This window comes from Chroicocephalus ridibundus, chromosome 2, assembly GCF_963924245.1.
Source record: "Chroicocephalus ridibundus chromosome 2, bChrRid1.1, whole genome shotgun sequence".
Lineage (NCBI taxonomy): Eukaryota > Metazoa > Chordata > Aves > Charadriiformes > Laridae > Chroicocephalus > Chroicocephalus ridibundus.
This window is the reverse complement of record NC_086285.1, coordinates 6709148-6728711: the sequence shown is the minus strand read 5'-3', so window position 1 is coordinate 6728711 and position 19564 is coordinate 6709148. Positions and strand designations below refer to the sequence as shown.

The 19564-nt window shown below is 46.4% G+C and overlaps 1 protein-coding gene across 4 annotated transcripts in view; it reads right to left on the bottom strand.

Annotated features, from left to right (window-relative positions):
• LOC134511030 (sodium channel protein type 5 subunit alpha-like) overlaps window positions 1-17970 on the bottom strand; it is a 222399-nt gene extending 204429 nt beyond the window's left edge. For 3 of the 4 annotated variants that reach the window (XM_063324350.1, XM_063324347.1, XM_063324349.1), the window contains exon 1: window positions 17824-17970. The gene's annotated coding sequence lies outside the window, so the exon portion shown is untranslated. Of the gene's footprint in view, window positions 1-11389; window positions 11502-17823 lie in introns of those variants that run through there. The other variant, XM_063324348.1, reaches the window with a different exon arrangement.
• Window positions 17971-19564: the final 1594 nt, after the last annotated feature.

Sequence of the window (19564 nt, the reverse complement as noted above, 5' to 3'; positions counted from 1 at the left end):
CTAAAGCAGAATTTGAGGCATGAGTGGGAATGTTTTGAGAAAAATAAATGAATGCTGGTGAAGACAGAATCTCTGGTAAGCTACGGATCCTTCATCAGGCCCCTGGGACTGGAAAGTCCATGCTGGGGCTATCTGTGGAGGTTTGAGGAGGTGGTCCAACAATTCGTTTGCTAGTGTAGGGTGCAGGGCCAACTCTCTGCTGTGCAGTTTCTACAGGACTTTGGGCATGCAATTTGGCCTCAGCTCTACCTCTGTAAAATGAGAAAAATGGTGCTCCCTGTTGTGGAAGGATGCTGTCTAAATAAACACAGGTGATATCATGTTTTGGTGGTTTATTAATTTTTTTTTCTCCAGTAATTTGTTTAAGTAGCAGCGATCTTATTTTCTCTTCATTGAGATCCAGTCCCTTGATTTTTCAGCCCAGTTTGGCAGTGTTGCCACATGCCCAGGTACCTCATTCAGACGACTCAAAAGCAACCAAGGCAAACATCACTCAGAGAGATCTCCACCTCCCATTCTCAAGGAGACACAGGCTCTCCCCCCTGGAGAGATGGCCCTTTCCTCCAAAATTACAATTCCCCTTGCCACAGCTGCTGCAGCATTTCCTCTGGAGGATCTCAGCCCAGCCCAAGCTTCCTTGAGGCTGGTTGAACTGACAGTGACTGCAGAGCTTCCCAGCCCAACTCCATCAGTCTTTGAGGAGCTCTGTCTGTCCCTCACTCCAGCCCCAGGCTCAGTCTGTCCTGTGGCTTCACCCATTCTCCCCACCCAGAGACACAAGAGAAGTGTCACGGACAGGAAAAGCCAGGAACAGTGTTTGGACAATCAAAGCCCTGCCCTTAAAAAATCACTTCTAAAAATAATGGCAGGTAACACGTACGAGTACCTCCTTTGACTTAAAGCTAAACACGCGTGTTTGTGCTCACGGTACCCAACAGTAAAATCACATCGTCATCCAAAGCTTTTACCTCCATAATACAAAATTTTTGCCACTTCCAATATGAAATTGCTACTTTGGTAACAAAGAAGAAGTCTTTAGATTTTCAAACTACAGACAAAGTCCACGTGAGTTATTCAGGCACAAAATCACCGTTTACCAAAAGAAGGTTTTCTCCACATGTATTTAGGCATCACAGAAAGAAACTGGCCTCACAGCCAAGATGTTATTGCCTGGATCAGCATTTTAAACACGGAGGGGGGAAAAGGTAGAAAACTGTACCAAACGTAAAATGCTATTAACTGTCAAGAAACCATAAAAAGCACAACAAACAGCAAATGTTCACTTTAGCAATTTGAGGCTGTAGAATGGGAAAGAAGGTCAAAACTAGCAACACCAAAACACACAAAACATAATTTATGTTAATAAATACAACTCTGTGGTAAATGCTTAAAGGGCTACAGATAGTGTTACGAGCCATTATTTTGGCGACGGGAACAATTATAAGGCAGGGGGTGGTTCTGGTGGTGGGTCAGGATGAATGAGAGCTCTTTCCCTCACCAGAACTCTCTGCAGGTTCCTCCACCTTCTTCCACCTCATCCTTCCTCTCCCCCCCAAAGGCTCAACCCGTTGGAGGAAGAAGATGGGATGGAGTAGAGCAGCCGTGGCTGCAAGACTCCCAGGCTCGGTGGTGCAGGGGACCGTGAATATGAGAAACCATCCTTTGTCCATTTTCTATTTGGACGCTTTCAGGTTTCCCATTAGCAGCAGCAGGGGATGACTCACTGCCCACTGAATCCCCTGCACACCAGTGCTTGGACTGAAACGCCCTACACACACGCGCTGAGTCCACAATGGAGCAAAAAGGAACCAACCCATGGCCTCATGCTTTGATGGGGACCACAGAGGTGTCCCTCCCTCCAGCCCCTTCCTGGCATCCCCCATCACTTTGCAGTATCCAGACCGCAGTATAAGGCAGAGTGGGCTGCTAGCCTAATCCTCCCAGTCCACAGCAATGTGATAAACCAGCTTTCCCAGCGCAGGGGGTGGTGTCATGCTGAGCACACCTAGGTCATGCAGCGCAGAGCCCTGTTAGAGATCCCTGGACCAGCTCCAAGTGAGTAAAAGCATCCATAGCACATAATACAGCAGCACACAACGATAGTAGGTCAGGTCCTAGAAGCAATAAAACCACATTAGCAGCATGTAAAACTATGCTAAGTAGCCTCTCCTGTTGTGCCCTGAAAAAAAAATAGCCTCCTCTGGTAGCTCTTTATTGCAACCACTTACATGAGCGCCTGTGATTTTTTAGGTGCACAGCGAAAGCTCTTGGGGCATGGACTGCCCCTTGGGCACAGTGGGATGGTGAGGGATGACGCGGACCCTCAAGAGCTCGTGTAATCAGCCCCAGAGAGATACTGCTGTGTTTGCAGCAGAGCTTCCTTGTGTTTGGTGTGTGGCTACCTGCAAGGTGCCTGGGGCAAGAGGCTTTGGGGGGCTGGAAGGAGCGATGCCTCCTTGGGGTTAAGGGCACTCCTTTGACCAAGAGTACAGCAACTTGGCTGCTTCTGAACTGAAGAAGGACACACTTGAATCCAAGATTAAGATTTAGAAATTCTCAAAACTAAAAATACTCTAAAGCCAGTGAATCACAGCTTTCCCACAAAGCCAACTTCATCATTATTATTAATATTTATTATTACTCTCAGGGCACATAGGAAAGGTAGATGGTCCCGGCCACAAGGTGCTTACAAAGAGCCTAAATTCTTTACACAGAACCCATGTTTCTTCCAAGGGATACCATCCTACAGCTGAAACCAGGACGAAAAGGAACCCAGCAGAGATTGCACTTTTGTTACGCATTTTTCCAGCAAATAACTGATTAAAGTTTGCATTCCAAGTATAGCTATGCTGTAGGCTTATGAAAAATCTTCTCATTTGAAAGTCATTTTCCTCCCCTGCATCTAGGACAATCAGCAGCATGAAATAGAAAATAATAATAAATAAATATGCATCAGCCCAGAGTTCAGGTTCAGTCAAAGCCAGGAGGCCTTGTGTCTCTCCCTAAGGGACCCCAGTACCAGTGGGTTTGAAAGACTGAATTCTGATACTTTCAGTAAATGAAAGAAAATCTCAGTGGCTTGTAGGGATTCAGTCATGATTTGGGAAGTTATCCTTCCTCCTCATAATCCTTGGTGTTCGGCTCATTGCCCCAGTGGTATAGCGCACCTCCCAGCCTGGTCTTTCCCACAGAGCAGAAGTCCTGGGGATTTCAGCCCAGGAAGAGCATGCTGAGGCCACTCACTATCCCAAGGATGGCGTTTTGTTGCAGTCTCCAGCTTAAGATGAAGCGAGAGAGGAGCAATTTACTGCTTGGCTGCAGAAAGACAGTGTCTGTAGGATGGTGACTCCGGTTTTGACCCTGGTATCATTTTCCCGCGTCTCAGTTATGTGTGGGCTGTTAGCAGAAACACAGAAGATGGTGGCATGATATTGCAACCACATTTCATGGGCGAAAAGGACCATATTTGCAGTTGCCATCATGCGATATGATGTGGGAACACATACCAGACCGCTCTGTATCAACAGTTTGCCCTCCTTAGTCTGCCCTGTATTAAAAGGGGTGCATCAGGGTTTGGTGATGTGAAGCAGATCTGTTTTGCTGAGGCTTTTTCTGCAGAGAAAGGATTTCACCCTTAATGAGATGCTGGGGACTTTTCCCTTTCCTCGTTTCCCAGCTCTCTCCAACTACCTGCTGCACTGTCCTTCAAATCCCATGTTGGCCACGTAGTGCAGAGACTGTACAGTCACTCTCCCTGGGCACCAAATGGCTCAAAAAAGTTTCCGTCTCCTGTTCTCTGACAACCAAAATGTCTTGCATGGTACAAAGAAATACTGTCCATAGTGCAAAAAGCTTTAAAGAAAAAAAAAAAAGAAAAAAAAGAATAAAAGGAAGTCGAGAATAATGCATGTAACTCAGATGCAAGTGATAGAGTAGAAAGACACAGTGAGAAAACTGTAGTGAGAGACATTGCTGGCCTTTTTAAGGACAAGAAGGAACTTTTCAAATACATAAGGAACAAAATGTATCCTGTAAGTACTGTCAGGCGCAACACCATGGAAAGGGCAGAAATGTTCAATACATATTTCTGTTCTGTACTTGGGAAAAATCCATGCGACGGAGCAATAACATGCCGAGAATGACATTCTTTCCAATTTAAGAGCGATAAAGAAGTACAACATACACCAGCTTCTCTAGCTGGACTTTTGAAATCAACAAGTCAGGGTAATCGCACCCAAGAGTTACTATAGACTTGGCCAAGATGTACTCTGAATATCAACGTTGCTTTCTGAGGTATTGGGGCACTGTCGTAAAGCACCAGAAGAAAGCCACGGTTGTGGCAGCTTTTTATACGGATGAACAGGAAGGTCTGAGTGACTGTCGGCCTCTGCTTTCTGGGCAAAAGAGCAGAATAGCTGATGCAGGGCTTGGTTAATCAGGGCCCGGAGGACAGTAATATAATTTGATGGGAACATTACCCCTGTCGAGTATTTCAGTTCTGATGTCCAAGACGCAAGGTTTACGGTGATAAATTAGAACGGTTTAGGGAAGTATCACTGAGGAGAATTACAGGCTGGAAAACAGGCACATAGTAAGTGCTGCGGAGAGCTCAATCATACCAAAGAGAAAGTAAAGGGATGGATTAATCACTGTACCAGCACCCTTGGACAAACACAGCTACAACAACACAACTACTCCACATATTACAGAGCACTTTGCAGTCTGTCAGACTAAGACAGAAGAAATCCAGTGTCCAGGAACTGGAACAAAAGAAACATAAATTAGGTGTAGTGTGCACACTTTTAAGAAAATAATTTTGCCATGGTTTACCAAAGACTGATAATTTACCAAAGACTGAAGGATGGAAAATCCATGCCCCTCAATTCCTGTTTTCTATATGGTATGTGCTGTAGCTCAAACAATAACAAATTATCGGGAGCCCTCTGCTATTCTGGAGACAGAGTAGATGAGCACAGTTTTAGTTTATGGTTTTAAAATCTCTAAATTATGGGGTTGAGACTCAATTTTATAGCCTTTTTTTTTAATTTTTATCCCACTACCAAATGAACAGAAAGGCGCAAGCTGAAACCCTGTACTTGGGCTACAAAACACCGTACGACACGGTGTGTATGGAGCTCTGTTATAAAACGTGATGGGAGGGGTGGGAAAGCTATCCAGTTAAAAATAAACAGATGCAATGGTAGAAAAAAAAAACAAAACAACAACATTACTGCAAATCTAGACAGGCTTGGGGTCCCCTCGCTGCAGAAAGATGGCTCAAATCTCCGCTCCTTTTCTGCTCCAGCGCCTGCCGCAGCCCGGCTGCCGTTGGGGCTGCGTTACCGCCGGGCGAGCGTCGCCCTGCGACACCACCTCATTGGCACCCAGCCGGCCAGGGAGTGGGAGATAGTCAGCCTAAAAATAGGCTTTCCTCTGTTTTGGCTCTCCCCTCCCTCCATCCCCCCGGTAAAGGCGCAGGGCTGGCGGTCCAGGGACAAACATCCAGAAAAGCAGCAGCCTCGGCGGAGGGAGCCGGGTGATACTTTTTGGAGATGGAGGAGAGGGATGGGGTGCTACGGGGGTGACGCCGAGCATCGCGCAGGGGGTCTCTGCCTGACCTCCTGATTCTGGGAAAGAGCGATTTCCACCACCTTTAGCACCGGAGCTGCAACCCGAGTGTCCCCCCCAGCCTCACTGGAGGTGCGGGGACAGAACGGAACCACACGCCCATCCCTGCCCTCCGGGATGCTGTCCCCAACCCGTCCACAGCCAAAGCAAAGCAGCTGAGCTTGGTTCTTGTGGTAGCTCCCCCGATGTTCCCCGCTCGGAGGCTCTCTCCAGCCATCCCGTTATCCCGCAGACACCTTTGCTTCAACAGTCCGTGCAATTTCTGGTTCAAGGAACCAGCATTTCCAGGCAGCAAAGCCTCACAGGACAGTTTTTAATAGGAATTTCATTGACATTGAAGATCCTCGTAGGACTTTGACGAACACTTGAACTTTAGTCTGACATTTAAGTGCCTAAAACTCTGTATGAAGCCCAAATTAAGATATCTTGCACTCTGCTATTGATGCTTTCTCTTGCATGCAGCTCTAAAAAGCTCCCGAACACCAGTAACAATCCAGAAAGCATTGGTTCTGCTTTTAACAGGATACGACAAGCAAAAATCAATTAGAGATTGATCTCAATTATGCTTTTCTTTAATTTATTTTTACTGTGCAGTTCAGTAGCCAAAGTGAAGAACTGCAATCGATGGAGCTAACTCACTTTTTAGCAAAGCCGTTGCCTAGATTATAAGACGTTTTGCAAAGTTTCCCAAGCTCGTAAAGGCAACCGTGTAAATAATGTGACTTATTGAATTCTGTGGAGTGCTCTAACAGCAAGACTGATGGGTAGCCTAATGCATTGTGTAGTTGCTATAAGCAATAATCTCCCATGCTAATCACAACTTTCACATTCATTAACATTATAGGAACCTCCTGAAAGAAATCACGTACCAGGGAACCATTCAAACATATGCAGAGCTAGCTATGACCATAAAACCAGCTTCCAAACTGGCACTGGGAAGAAAACAGCCAACATATTTTACATCCCTCAGACCTAAATGTGCGAAATGTGATTCTGTGAGAGGTGCTGCTTTTTGAGTCCTGCTTTCAGCCACGTGGTCCTGCAAACCACTGTGCATGTTCAGCTTGGTTTAAATTTAATTTAATTAAAACAATTTAAAATACTCATGAAGTGATGGTGCTCTGCATTCAAGGCGGGACCCTGGTCCTCTGAAGTGAGAGGAGAAAATGGCCTTGCAAGAGCATTCCTCCACGTATCAACTTCTTTCCTGCCTGAGCAGGACTTCGACTGAATCCCAAAAGTTAAGGCATTATTACTCCTCGGCCACCCCGAGGGACCACCTCACCGTAAAACCAATAGAGCTGTCACAATCTCCATCTTGGAAAATAAACCTATCATCAGCCACGGGGCTGATGGGTCTGGTCGTGGGTGGCTGTAGGGCCGGTCAGCAGCACTCACCGCTTTACAAAGCCTCTATCAGCCAGGGATGAGGTTGAAAATGAAGGTGCCCAAGGGCAGTGCATGGGACAGGGAACCTCCTTGAAAGGGCTTCCCCACGCACAGGGAAATACGCTCTGCCTTGTGGGGCACGAGGGATGCTGGAGCTGACGGGGACAATGCTGATGGTCCCTCTAAAGCATGTTTTAAAACACCTTCCTCCTGATCCTGGCAGACAAGCAGCCCTCCAAAATATCCTCTCGAACAGGGATAAAACTTCTTAGCTAGGCCACCCACTGCAAACCAAATCAAGGGCATTAGCTTGCCATCGATATATACCATTTTCAGTGCGGGCTGTGCACATGCCTGTGTTCTCCCCGACTCTTTATGACCTTTTAAAGTCCAAAATAACGATACATGCAGTTCCCTCCTGCTCCTTTCCTCCAAGAGGAGGTTTGGCCAGCAAGGACATTGCAGAGAACTGGGCACAGCTCATTACGTGCCTCTGCACTGGATCTGCCTGTGACAGCCTTGTGATGGTTCCTGGCCTTGTGCCATCGTCATTTATCATTTGGAGTCACAAGACCCTGTTTCGGTTCATTAAGAAAAAAGGCAGCCAGCACGTGTGCATGTCTCTCTCCCAACAGAAAGATGACTATATCCAAATTATCAGCCCAGAAAGAACACCCGGCCACAAATGCCCTACACAATGTATAGGGGAAAAAACATTCTGAGCTGCAACCAACTGCAGAGGGTGGGTTTATTTATTGGGGAAGGCAAAGGCTGCTGCAGAGCGGGGCAAGGAGGAGGAGGGGCCCGAAGGTGGCTCTCGGCCACCTCCATGCTCTTTGATCCCGGGGCCATGTTGGCTGCAGGCCAGTCCCCGCTGTGGGCTGTGTTAATCTGCGCTGGCCCCGGGTGCCTCCCGGGAGGCTCGGTGGCAGCTGGGGATTACCGGAGTCAGGGACAGCCTCCATTTTCCCTTCCTCCTACCGCTCACAGTGATGGCCACGGCAAGGGCTGGGGGAGACATAGCCCCAGCCTCGCTGCAGGAGTGCACATGTAAGGGGTATCCTCAGCGTAGCCCCCGCTGCCTCCCATCCCAGTTTGCACCAGCTTCTTGCAACAGATGGGCACACACATCCCATCTGACACCACAGATATGCCAGTTCCCAGTGAAATGAGGAGTATGCAACTGGTGGAGCTGGAAATAGCGTTTTCAAGATCCCTGCTTCATTCCTGATTTGTTTTTTTATACATATATGTATACATATATAAATAACATATATAATTTCTCTATATACATGCATATATATGGTTATTAATCCCTGTCTGATGCCTATCAGTGGTCAGCAGAGCCAATACAGTCAAGCATCCCCCATGCGTGTAGGGAGACCCAGCTGTAACAGTGCCTGGGACGGGATTAGAGCAGAGGGAGGGCCATGTTCCTCTGGGACATCATCTTTGTCCCTCTTTTACCTCCTCTGGTCTTTTGACAGGACCACAGGCGCTCTCACAGCTGGGGGCTGAAATCCCAGGACTTTGTTTCCCAATTCTTTTTAAAACTACATGCTTAGAGCCTTCACCTGGCATTACCTGACCTCATGAACCTGGTTGATGTAGGTTAAGCAGTCACTGGCCTGGCAATGGGACACCAAACATAAAATACAGTACAATATGATATAATACAATAAAAATTCTGTGAACAACCAACGTTAGCTAGGTAATCTGCATCCCTATGGATCTCTGGTGGATTCATTGCTGTGTAGTAGGGTGGCTGAGTCACCCTACACTCACTTTCTTAGGTGTGCCACTCCTCTGAGTTTCTTTACTATTTACCCAGGAATGTCCTTCAACAGCGCTTGCAAAACCCAAGTATCTTTTAGTCCTGAACCTCTGCATTGAATTGTTGAGTGGTTTCAAAAAGTACAGGATAGGACAAATGCATAACAGGTTGCCCAAGGAAGTTGTGGATGCCCCGTTCCTGGAGGAGTCCAAGGCCAGGCTGGATGGGGCTTTGAGCAGCCTGGTCTAGTGGGAGGTGTCCCTGCCCATGGCAGGGGGATTGGAACTGGATGATCTTTAATGTTCCTTCCAACCCAAACCATTCTGTGATTCTGTGATAACAAGAGCAATAGTAAACCCATTGAGAAACCAAACAACAAAAGATGATTTTCTATGGCTTGCCCAATGAAGGAATAAATACGTAGAATATTAGAATTTCATGTGCAACAACCTAATTATGCTATTTCCTTCTTGTATTTAACCAATCCAAGCACTAAAGGGATATAAAAGACATTATATCTGGCATAACAGTTAATCAAAAAACACCTAAAAGACAGCTTTAGAAAGTTCCATGGAGGGAATGATGTTTCCAAATGTAATGCCCTATCCAAAGATATGGCTCCTCAAAAGGAGCTTTACCTTTGGCTTCACTGGGCTCCGCATCAGGCCTTTAAAAGAGTTCTGGAAATGTTCCAGAAAACTTATTTCAGCTACATTTAAGCTCTGTGCTTTGCAGCTAATCAGTAATTTTCACTGTTAGTGTTAAACTGTCCAGGGGACTTTTACGCTCGTAAACAAATCCTCCATCTCCCTTATGTTGTTTTTACGTCGACGCTGCATCACCGACTTCAATAAACAGTCTCCTGATTCACCCTGTTACGAGACAGCGAGCAGAATTAGGCACCAGAGATGTGTCTAAAAGCCTTGGTTTCAGGTTCTGAACATCACTTTAGCTAATTAATAATAAAAAAAACCACAGCCCTGAATCTTTCAATGTTTTCAGACCATAACCTCATATTCAGCCACTTCTTCTGTTCCCAGGAGTCTAGAAACATCAGGACTTTTTTTTTTTTTTAATTGTTATTGTTCTTATTATTTTGGGGGTCTTTTTTGCCATTCTCCTTATTCTTTAAAAAAGGCAACGTGTGACCCGGTGCAGTCTTTCTAGGTTCTTTCTGGCCTGCCCTGAGAAGCAGCTAAAAAGCCAAGGGCTTCGCTGGGTCCTGACTATTGAGCTCACAACACACAGAGCAAGACCTGCCCGGCACCGCCCAGGTTTCACAAAAATGGGAAAAAGCTGGGGAAAACCGGAGGAATCTTTTAAGAAAAAGAACAAAGTTTTGCAGATCTAAGAGCACATGAGGAGCAGTGCTGCATTTCACGGCTAAAGGAGAAAGCAAGTTCTCCAAGCCCTTCGGGGCAGCCAGAAGGACATCTGTACCCCTTGCAGATGCTTGTCCACACACCGTGTGGTCACGACATAACTTTTGGGGGGTCATCAAGTTTAGGCAACTTCATAGAAATGCAAACCCAAGGCAGCTCCAGCAAAACTTCCACTAAAGGAAAAAGGAACCCAAGAACTCAGAGGCTTTCCTTGGAAAGTTTCTACCCCAATTTCATCCCCCTGTGAAGAATTCAGAGCTTCCATTCAAAACGGCCTGGACCCAGCAGGAACAGGAGCACAATGGACCTACAGGAAATTAGTTCTAGACTAAAGTACTTCTTTAGCTAAAGTACTACTACAGAAGTATCAGGAAAGGATGGGACAAGGGGGAAAAGCAGAGAGGATTTATTCTGCCTTTTTCTTCCCATATTCCTATGATGATTCCTTTTTTTCTTTTCTTTTAGCTATGACGTACGGTTTCATAACAACTATTTACTTTTCTCTCTTTATCTAACAGCTGTCTGCTGAGAAAGATGGAAAAACAAACTAAACATGTTAAAAATGAGAGAAACTATTCATATGCAACACATAATTGCATGCTATATTTAAATCTTCGTACAGTATCTTTCAAATTATATTTAGTTTCAACAGGAGGTGAAAAAAGTCCCTCTAGCTTTCTAAAATTAGCAACATAATTTGTACATTGTTTTCAAATACAACCGCTCTTCCACAGAAACTTTTGCCAGGGAATAATTAATGGTTGGAGACAGGGAATCTGACTACATCAGACGTACTTTGACATCGGCCCGCTAGCTGTCACCTACAGCAAAAAAAACGGGGAAGTCCTCGGGGAAAAGGGCTGCGTAAGTCTGGATTAGCTCCGCCAAAGTCAAACAAATCGATCTGGATTTACGCCGGCGGAGCCGAGAGCAGGATCCGTCCCTCTGCTTGACGGACGCAGGGAAGAAAAGAGCGATGAGGACTTCAGCGAACCAGGGGAACTTTGCCGCGCGCCGCAACTCCGAAGGGGTTATTTCCCAAGAAACACACAGCACACGCCAGCAGCCGCCCCTGCGCTCGCATGAATGAGAATTACACGCAGGCATCGAGGGAGATTAGACCTCTCGACGTGAAACACTGTTGAAAAGAGATAAAGGGGGGGGAAAAAATAAAATAAAATAAAAAAAAATATAAAAAAATTCTTAAGATACTTGCAGTGCTTTCCAGAGCCCCTTGCTGCAGACACCGCTGGCAACACCTCCGGCCCCTCCGGCAGCACGGGAGCCGCGCATAGCTCGATGTCGGAGGCTGGAAATCGGACTTGGGGAGGCAACGGAGGCGATGTGCTCAGCCCCAGGGAGGGAGAGAGGGCGGCTGCGTCACGCCGTCACGCCGGCTGTACTAATATGGGGAGCAGCGGTGGCCAGAAATCCCCGTCCAGAAGGAAAGGACAACCCCTGTAACAGGAGAGCCGGCGAGGGAGAGCGAAGCGGGGAGCAGACGCGCAACCTTGGGGGGCTCCGGGAGGATTAGGGCTTCCCCAGGACAAGTGGACGGCACCGTGGGCTGCCTCCGACGTGGCAGGGAGAGGAACAGGCTTTGGTGCAGGGGGGTCCCTTCCCCGTAGCACCCAGCTCCGTTAAACGCAGCATAATTACCCTGTTATAATCAGGCAGGTATTTTAAAGAGGCTTTAGTGTGATTTTATAATTGTGCATTATGTAACAGCTACTAACGTGTCAAGCCTCAGACAACACTAAACGCCGGTCTACGGGTCAGTCTGTAACACTTTAACGATGTGTTTGAGAGCTCTTCAGTCTGGGCTGAAACCCTCCCAATATTTCACCCTCCCCTCCCACCCCCGTCCCCATCCCGGGGCTTCAGCTGCATCCTCAGCTTCCTCCCATCGCCGAAAGCCTCCCGCTAATATTTCTCTCCCTGCCCCTGTGCCCACTTTCGGTAGCTACATCACGGGGAAAAATGAAAACTTCATCATAGAGTTCCTTCTCTTAATGAGCTTTACACAAGGGTGAGGGTTTGTTTATTTATTTATTTATTTTAATCATCACTTTTTTTAAAGCTCATGTTTTTCGGGATTCCTAGGGGCTGTGCCTGCCCTTGTACAGCCCGGCAGCAGAGATGCTCCTCGGAGGACTGAAATGGGCTGGCAGCGGGGCATAAAATCTGAGCTGGGTCCTACAGGGGCGAGTTTTTGCTCACATAACATCACCAGAAACAACCCCTCTGTTGCTGTCCTGTTTTGATTACCCAGGACAAAGGTTCTGTAAACCTGGAGCCGTGACGCACACAAAGCTTGTCAGACCCTTTTTGGCATGTTGTAAAGCCAGCCAGGAGGAACAGTGGCGTATTCAGCCACCGAGACACTAACAAACCCATCCATTTCTTTGGATAAAGTGACCATTTCATTATGATAAGAAAAATAATCTTGGAAAAATCACTTTATAAATAATATAGTCTTTGAGAATGGATTTTGGCCTAAAATTTAATATCTAATCTATCTCCAGCTAATGTGTCTTGGAAGAATTTGTCCGCAGGCAAGTTTTTCCATAACTTCCTATTGCTGAGATTTTTCAAGTTTCTCTAAAGCCTGTAAAAACATCAACCCCCCCCCACCGACAAGTCCTGCCGACAAGTCCCCCCTCCCAAGACCTCTCCAAAACCCCTAAACCTGGTTTATTTGTCAAAATCAGCCTGCAAATGCCATGGAGAGAAACTCCTTGCTTCTAACACACACGCCTCACTCCTGCCCACAGTCTGTGTTCAGTGAATGAACTTTTATGCACTTAAACATGAACTCGATACCTGTTAGACTTTTTAAATAACAGATACCAATACTGGACTTGGATTAAAATTAGTAAAGCACAACTTGCAGACATCTTTCAAATGATAACTTGGACGCAGAGCAGTTTTAGTACTTTAGGAATCCAGCAAGCTTTAAAAAGAATCTATAACCTGTTGGTAGGGCTCTCAGTACTGCAGTATGAAGCCTCTTTGGCAGAAGTTTAGTGACTCAGGGAAGTTCAATTCAAGCTGAAAGTTGAAATAAATAATCTGGTAAAAAATTGATTTGTTTTTTTCAAGATAGAAAAGAAAATCTTCTCGTTTTAAAATTAAATGCAAAAAGGCAAAGGGAAAACTCAGGGCTTAAGAGAATTTTTAATTTTTCCGCACGTTTTGGTACAACGTTATTATTTGATGTGTGATATCTCTACATTTAAAAACCTCTTGCAATATTGTGATAAAAATAAAAAAAAAACCCAAGCCATTTTTGTCATGCAGAATTTTGATTAAAAGAGGCTTTGTTCATTACAAAGAGCAAGGAGGCATATTTTTGCCATGAAAGATAAGGGATCTTTTGACATCAATGAAAATTTTGCACACCAAAGACTTCAAGGTGACCTCCTCTCAGGAGGCCGAGATGAATCTCCTCCAATGTGGGCATGTTAGAAGAGAGGGAAATTTTGCGGTTCATTCGTTACCTATCCTGGGAATACACCTCCATCAACTGGGACTGGTAAGAAACCTAAACTGGAGGGGTACAAACGGCCACCACGACAGCTCGTACTACGTGCACTTAACAAAACCAGTGTGTTCACCACATCCCCAGCCTGCTTAGGGACTGGGATGAGGGATAACTTTGGTAAATGTCTCCTCATTCTTCTCCCAGGCTGAAATCTGGGATCTCACTCACTCCAACTGGGCAGCCTGGAGCTGGTCCAGTGACACCGTCCCAGGATGAGTGGGAAACAAATAAGGAAATGCTATTAATCTAAGGAAAAGAAGGTACATTTGTGGTCCTATCACCTGCATCTAAATTTTAAAGGAAGTCACTGTCTGTATAATGGAGCAAAAAGATCCCCCACAGCAAACTTTCTGAACTATCCGGAATCTCTTCGGTGACACAAAAACTGCAAGAAGGAGAGAGGGGTTAGGGACATTCCAGTTCTGGAAAAGTTTTCTTTTCCTCATTATTAGTAACTCTAATTACTTTGAAAGAAGAGCAATGAGATAAATCCTGCAGAGCCAGAAATGTGACCTGATTTCCTTCCTGATTTAGAAACTGTCACTTTGCAAGAGAAACCCAAAGAGACAGAGCCCGGTGAAAGCAGGCCCATCAGTTTGGTTTGCAGAGTAAATAATAAACCAAGATCAATAGAAATATAGCCAGAGTTTTCATTTTGTAGATATTCATAAGGACGATGGTATTTAAAGAATAAACAAACACATCTTTATCTGAACAGCTTGCAGTCATACATGACACTGTGGAAGCGATAAGCAAACAGGAATATGCCTGATTTTGTGTATTTTCCCCCAGGTTAGACAGTAAAAGTGAGAAGCAATGACAGAATTTCAAATATAAATTGTTTCATACTATGATTAAGGCCCTACTTCAAGGCAGCATGTAAACACAAAGCAGAAAAGTCAAGCATGTACTTAAGAGTGATGCTGCTTCTGTGATACCTCAGTTTTATTTAACAGAACTGAGAAATTACTTGTTGTCACCTTTTAACTATCACAGCTATAATTTTCCAAAGTAATTCACAAGGACGGCTGGAGACAACGTACAAGGTAGTAATTTTCAGGAAGAACTGAGCACCCACCCTCTGAAAACAACAGGTCTCTTTTACATTTTTCAAATTGAGCTTCCAAAACCTAAGGTATCTGAGGTGATAACAGATAATAACCTGTTCCTTCTGAAAAGCATGACCAGGATTTCCGAACGGCCGCCCAACTTGCTTTAATACACAACGCAAAATGTCCTTTCCTCATGTACATGCCCAGAACATTCCTTCAAGATACGAAAAAGAAAAAGAAAAAGAAAAAGAAAAAGAAAAAGAAAAAGAAAAAGAAAAAGAAAAAGAAAAAGAAAAAGAAAAAGAAAAAGAAAAAGAAAAAGAAAAAGAAAAAGAAAAAGAAAAAGAAAAAGAAAAAGAAAAAGTCAATCCCTGTCTGATATCATAAATAGGATTTTTTAAAGAAATTAAAACTAGCTATATTTCATAAATTCCCTATGCCTGTCAGGATGTCATTTCCTATCAGTACATTTTAAAGTATGATTTTGACCACACATTTAAATCAAGAACACAGCAACTACTCAACGTTTCCCTGCAGCCTGTGAAAGTCCTGGGAGGTGTTAGCTGGTGCCACAGGTGTTAGTCCATCACAGCGAGAACCAAGACTAGTTTCTGATTCAAGCCAGGAATATAATGCTTTCAACTCTGATGCAGTTTTAAAGCCTGTACCCATAAGCTGTCATTCAGCGTCAGGAAGCCTCATGGTCTACTTGCACCCTTCATGGTCAAGGTATTTAGGCTACATACCTAATGATGCAACTGAATACCTTTGTGAGCTCTGACGAATGATCGAGGGTATGAAACAATATCAGTTCTCTACCGTACTGTACAGAGTTTTTACATGCTTTAAATCTGCAGGACTCTTCACGGTATAAACTACTTCTCTGTGCAAACACAGGCATTAAAATCTGACCCTTTGTGTTTGCAAACTCCTTTGAGAGTCTCAGACAGAAGTACAAAGCCAAACTATGAATGGGTTCAGAATGAGTGTCAAGAACTGAGAAAAAACACGTTACAACATCAAACTCCAATCGCGTACAAGTTAAGTAACATATTCATCTATGATTATTTCTGGCAATACTGTGCTCTGCCTCATACTAAAAGTTACGTAAACTCCACTACTTAAGGCTGAGACCTTTTGGCACATTAATCTAAAAATATCACAACTTGCAGGACAGGCTTCCATTGCTTAAACGTTGAGACACTTGTTCCAAAAAGACATGCTTTTTTTCTAATGATTCTCTATTTCTGAAGCTCTCTGTCAACCATATTTGCCATTTGAAAAGACTACACCAGAAAAAAAATTAGATATTACCAAAATCAGTGGCCATCATTCCATTCCCATTTGCACCATTCCCATCCCATCCTGACACTGAGCTCCTCCAAACTTTTTCATAACCAGGTGTCTCATCGGAGGCAATGCACTCAAACCAACAGCAGCAACACTCTCAAAAACACCACTTTCTTGGTCCATTAGAACAAGGGGGTTTCGCTCCTCACTGCTTCACAGCTCTGACCTTTCCAATTCTCTGCCACCAAAAGCTTATAGGATCTGCTGGATCCATCTGCGGCTCCACCTGGCCTGCTTTCCCACGCCAAAAGAACGGATCAAATATACGTGTCTGAAAACACATCCCTGCTTTCTCTTCGTACCACCCGGGGGGCGACCCACACACACACCGCTTTCAAACGAGAGGAAGCCTCCAAGACCACTTCTGCAAAGCCCCGAAATCCTCGGAAATCGCAGCAAAATGAACTTCAGCACCTTGGACAGGACACAGGGACGGAAAATCGCAAAATCGTGAAATCGGCCCTGAAAATGCTCCGCCTGGACATGACCCTCTAGGACACATCTGCGGGCCTGTTTATTTTTAGTATTGACAAATCCTCTTTGAATCGCCGCGTTTATTCCACCATCCGCCCTGTATTTCGGGAAGAGCTGCTCGCCAGCCCGGCGGTGGGAGAAATCGGGGCCACCAGCTCCAGATCCGACACCCGTCTGCAAGATCAGCAGCTGCCCCAGTTGCGACTGGAAAGGCTCGGCTCAAGCACTCACAAAGCTCAGATCATCCTTTCCAGGCAAAACAAGACCTGTTGCCGAAGGTGTGCGTGCCTCGTGTGTTTCTCTGCTTTCTAGAAGCTCATCTTCTCCACCTCCTCACCCAAATCTCCAGGAAAAATAAAATAAAAAGGTCTGATTTATTCCCATTCCAGCCACGCTTTGGTTGCATAAGTTTTGCTTTAATTTAGCTTTCGTTGTCTCTTACAGTGCTCCCAGTATGTCACTGTTCCCCTCGGGGCTGCCTCGATAAAATCATGATCACCTTGCTGGAGTGCAACACAGCTCTCCCCATTTTTCTTTTATTTGCATAAGCCAAGTCAAGTTTTTAAATTGCACAGGTAAAAGCTCCAGCTCTTTTAAGCAGATGTTTTCTGCAAACAGCTTTGAGGTGAGTGGTGCTGTTAAGATATACACTTAAAACATGTCAGTTCTTACAACAAGTAATACCAGTCATCTCATGGTACAGGAGAATGATACATTTTCCTTGCCACCACAGAAATACCCATTCTAGTTCATTTCTTCCCTTCAAAACGTGCCACTAAATTTCCACTCCAACACATCTGACGCCACATGACATTAACCAAACAATCTGCAGAGTATTTTCTGTGCTGTTATTTCTTTCTGGCTCTTCCGAGTACAGAGACGAGATAGAAACTAGACCAGTTCCCCGGCAGAGTTACCCTTCCAACAGCAAAATATCTATCTGTCTCCTCCGCTTTTACACCCCATCACAAGCTTTGCTGATTCAACTTCTCTCTCCTCCAGCCCCCGGTAGCCTCTCGGCCACCCTGCCCGGACGGGATGGCCGCTGTGCCGGTGCCACTGCTCCTCCCGCCTCGAGGGGAAAGTTTGGGGAAGGGAAAATCCCGACACTACCAATACCTTCTCCACGATACGTGCGGAACCGGACGTCTTTTTGACTTTTTTTTTTTTCTTTTTTTTTTATTATTTTATTAACAAGCAAACAAAAAAAAAAAAAAAGAGAAAACTTACATTGGTTTATTTAATTTTTCCTGCTAAACCAAGAGTCCCAGAGCCACTTCATTGTATCCACAAGAGTTTTTAGTCCCCGAGCGGTACCGTCCCGCGGGAAGGGCCCGGCTGCTGGGCGCGGAGCGCATCGCATGGCTCGGAGCCGCCGCGCCGTCTCTGCCGCGGCTCCGCCGGAGCGCAGCCCCGGCCGGGCGGCGGGGGCGGGCGGGGAGGGGAGGGATGGGGAGGGGAGGGATGGGGGGGAGGCACCGCCCGCCCCTCCCCTCCCCGCCCCGCCGGCCCCAGCCGGGCCCGCAGCGACCCCTGCAGCCGGTGGAGGAAGGGAGGGAGGGAGGGAGGGATTTGGGGAGGGTGGGAAAGGGAGGAGGAGGAGGAGGGATGGGCAGGGGCGCTGGGGGAGAAGGAGTGGGGAAGGAGGGGGAGAGGGAAGGACGGGGGGTGAGAAAGGGAGGTGGGGAAGAGGGAGGGAGAAGGGATGGAGAGGAAGGATAGGCAGGGGCAAAGGAGGGAAGGAAGAGAGGCGGGGAGGAAGGAGAGATGGGGGAAGGATGAGGAAGAAGGATAGGCAGGGGTGAGGAAGGGAAGGAGAAAAAGTGGGGAAGGTAGAAGAGTGGGGAGGAAGGCAGGATGGGGAGGAATGATAGGCAGGGGTGAGGGAGGGAAGGAAAAGAAGTGGGAAAGGAAGATGGGTGGGGAGGAAGGAGGGATGCGGAGGAAGGCAGAATGAGGAAGAAGGATAGGTAGGGGTGAGTGAACAAGGAGAAAAGGTGGGAAATGAAGAGGGGTAGGGAGGAAGGACAGATGGGGAGGAAGGCAGGAGAAAGGAAGGATGGGGAAAAGGGATAGGCAAAGGTGAGGCGTAGGGAAGGAGAAAAGGTGGGAAAGGAAGAAGGGTAGGGAGACAGATGGGGAGGAAGGCAGGAGAAAGGAAGGATGGGGAAAAGGGATAGGCAAAGGTGAGGCGTAGGGAAGGAGAAAAGGTGGGAAAGGAATAAGGGTAGGGAGACAGATGAGGAGGAAGGCAGGAGAGGGGAGGGATGGAGAAGAAGAGTAGGCAGGGGTGAGGGAGTGAAGGAGAAATAGTGGGAAAGGAAGAGGGGTGGGAAGGAAGGCATGGTGGAGAGGAAGGCAGGTTAGGGAAGGATGGGGAATAAGGATAGGCAGAGGTGAGGGAGGGAAGAATCATAGAAGAAAAGGTGGGGAAGGAAGAGGGGTGGGGAGGAAGGAGGCATGGGGGAAGGATGGGGAAGAAGGATAGGCAGGGGTGAGGAAAGAAAAGTGGGAAAGGAAGAAGGATGGGGAGGAAGGAGGGATGGAGAAGGCTGGGAAGAAGGGAGGGATAGGTAAGGGGGATGATGGAAAAGAAGGTAGGAGAGGGGATGAGGGAGGGCTAGGGAGCAAGGTGGGATAAACAAGACGAGGGAGAAAAGTGGAAAGGGGAAGAAGTGGTGTTGGAGCTGCAGTGGAAGCTGGGGGTTGCCACGGGGGGGCTCGGAGAGAGGGTTCAACCAGGAGGGCTAGGGAGCAGGGGCACAGCAAGGGGTCCCCAGCACACAGGGGAAGCGGGCAGGTGTGAAGAGTGCCAAGGCTGGACCGTCTGATCACCCCACAGAAAACTGAACCCAGCACCTCCAGCAGCTGCCTGCCCCAAGTATGTCAAGCCTTCAGGAACCAATGCCTGGGTCACGCTTGCAGGGCAGCAACCCCAGTGAGCAGGAACAGCAGCTTTTACCTAAAATAA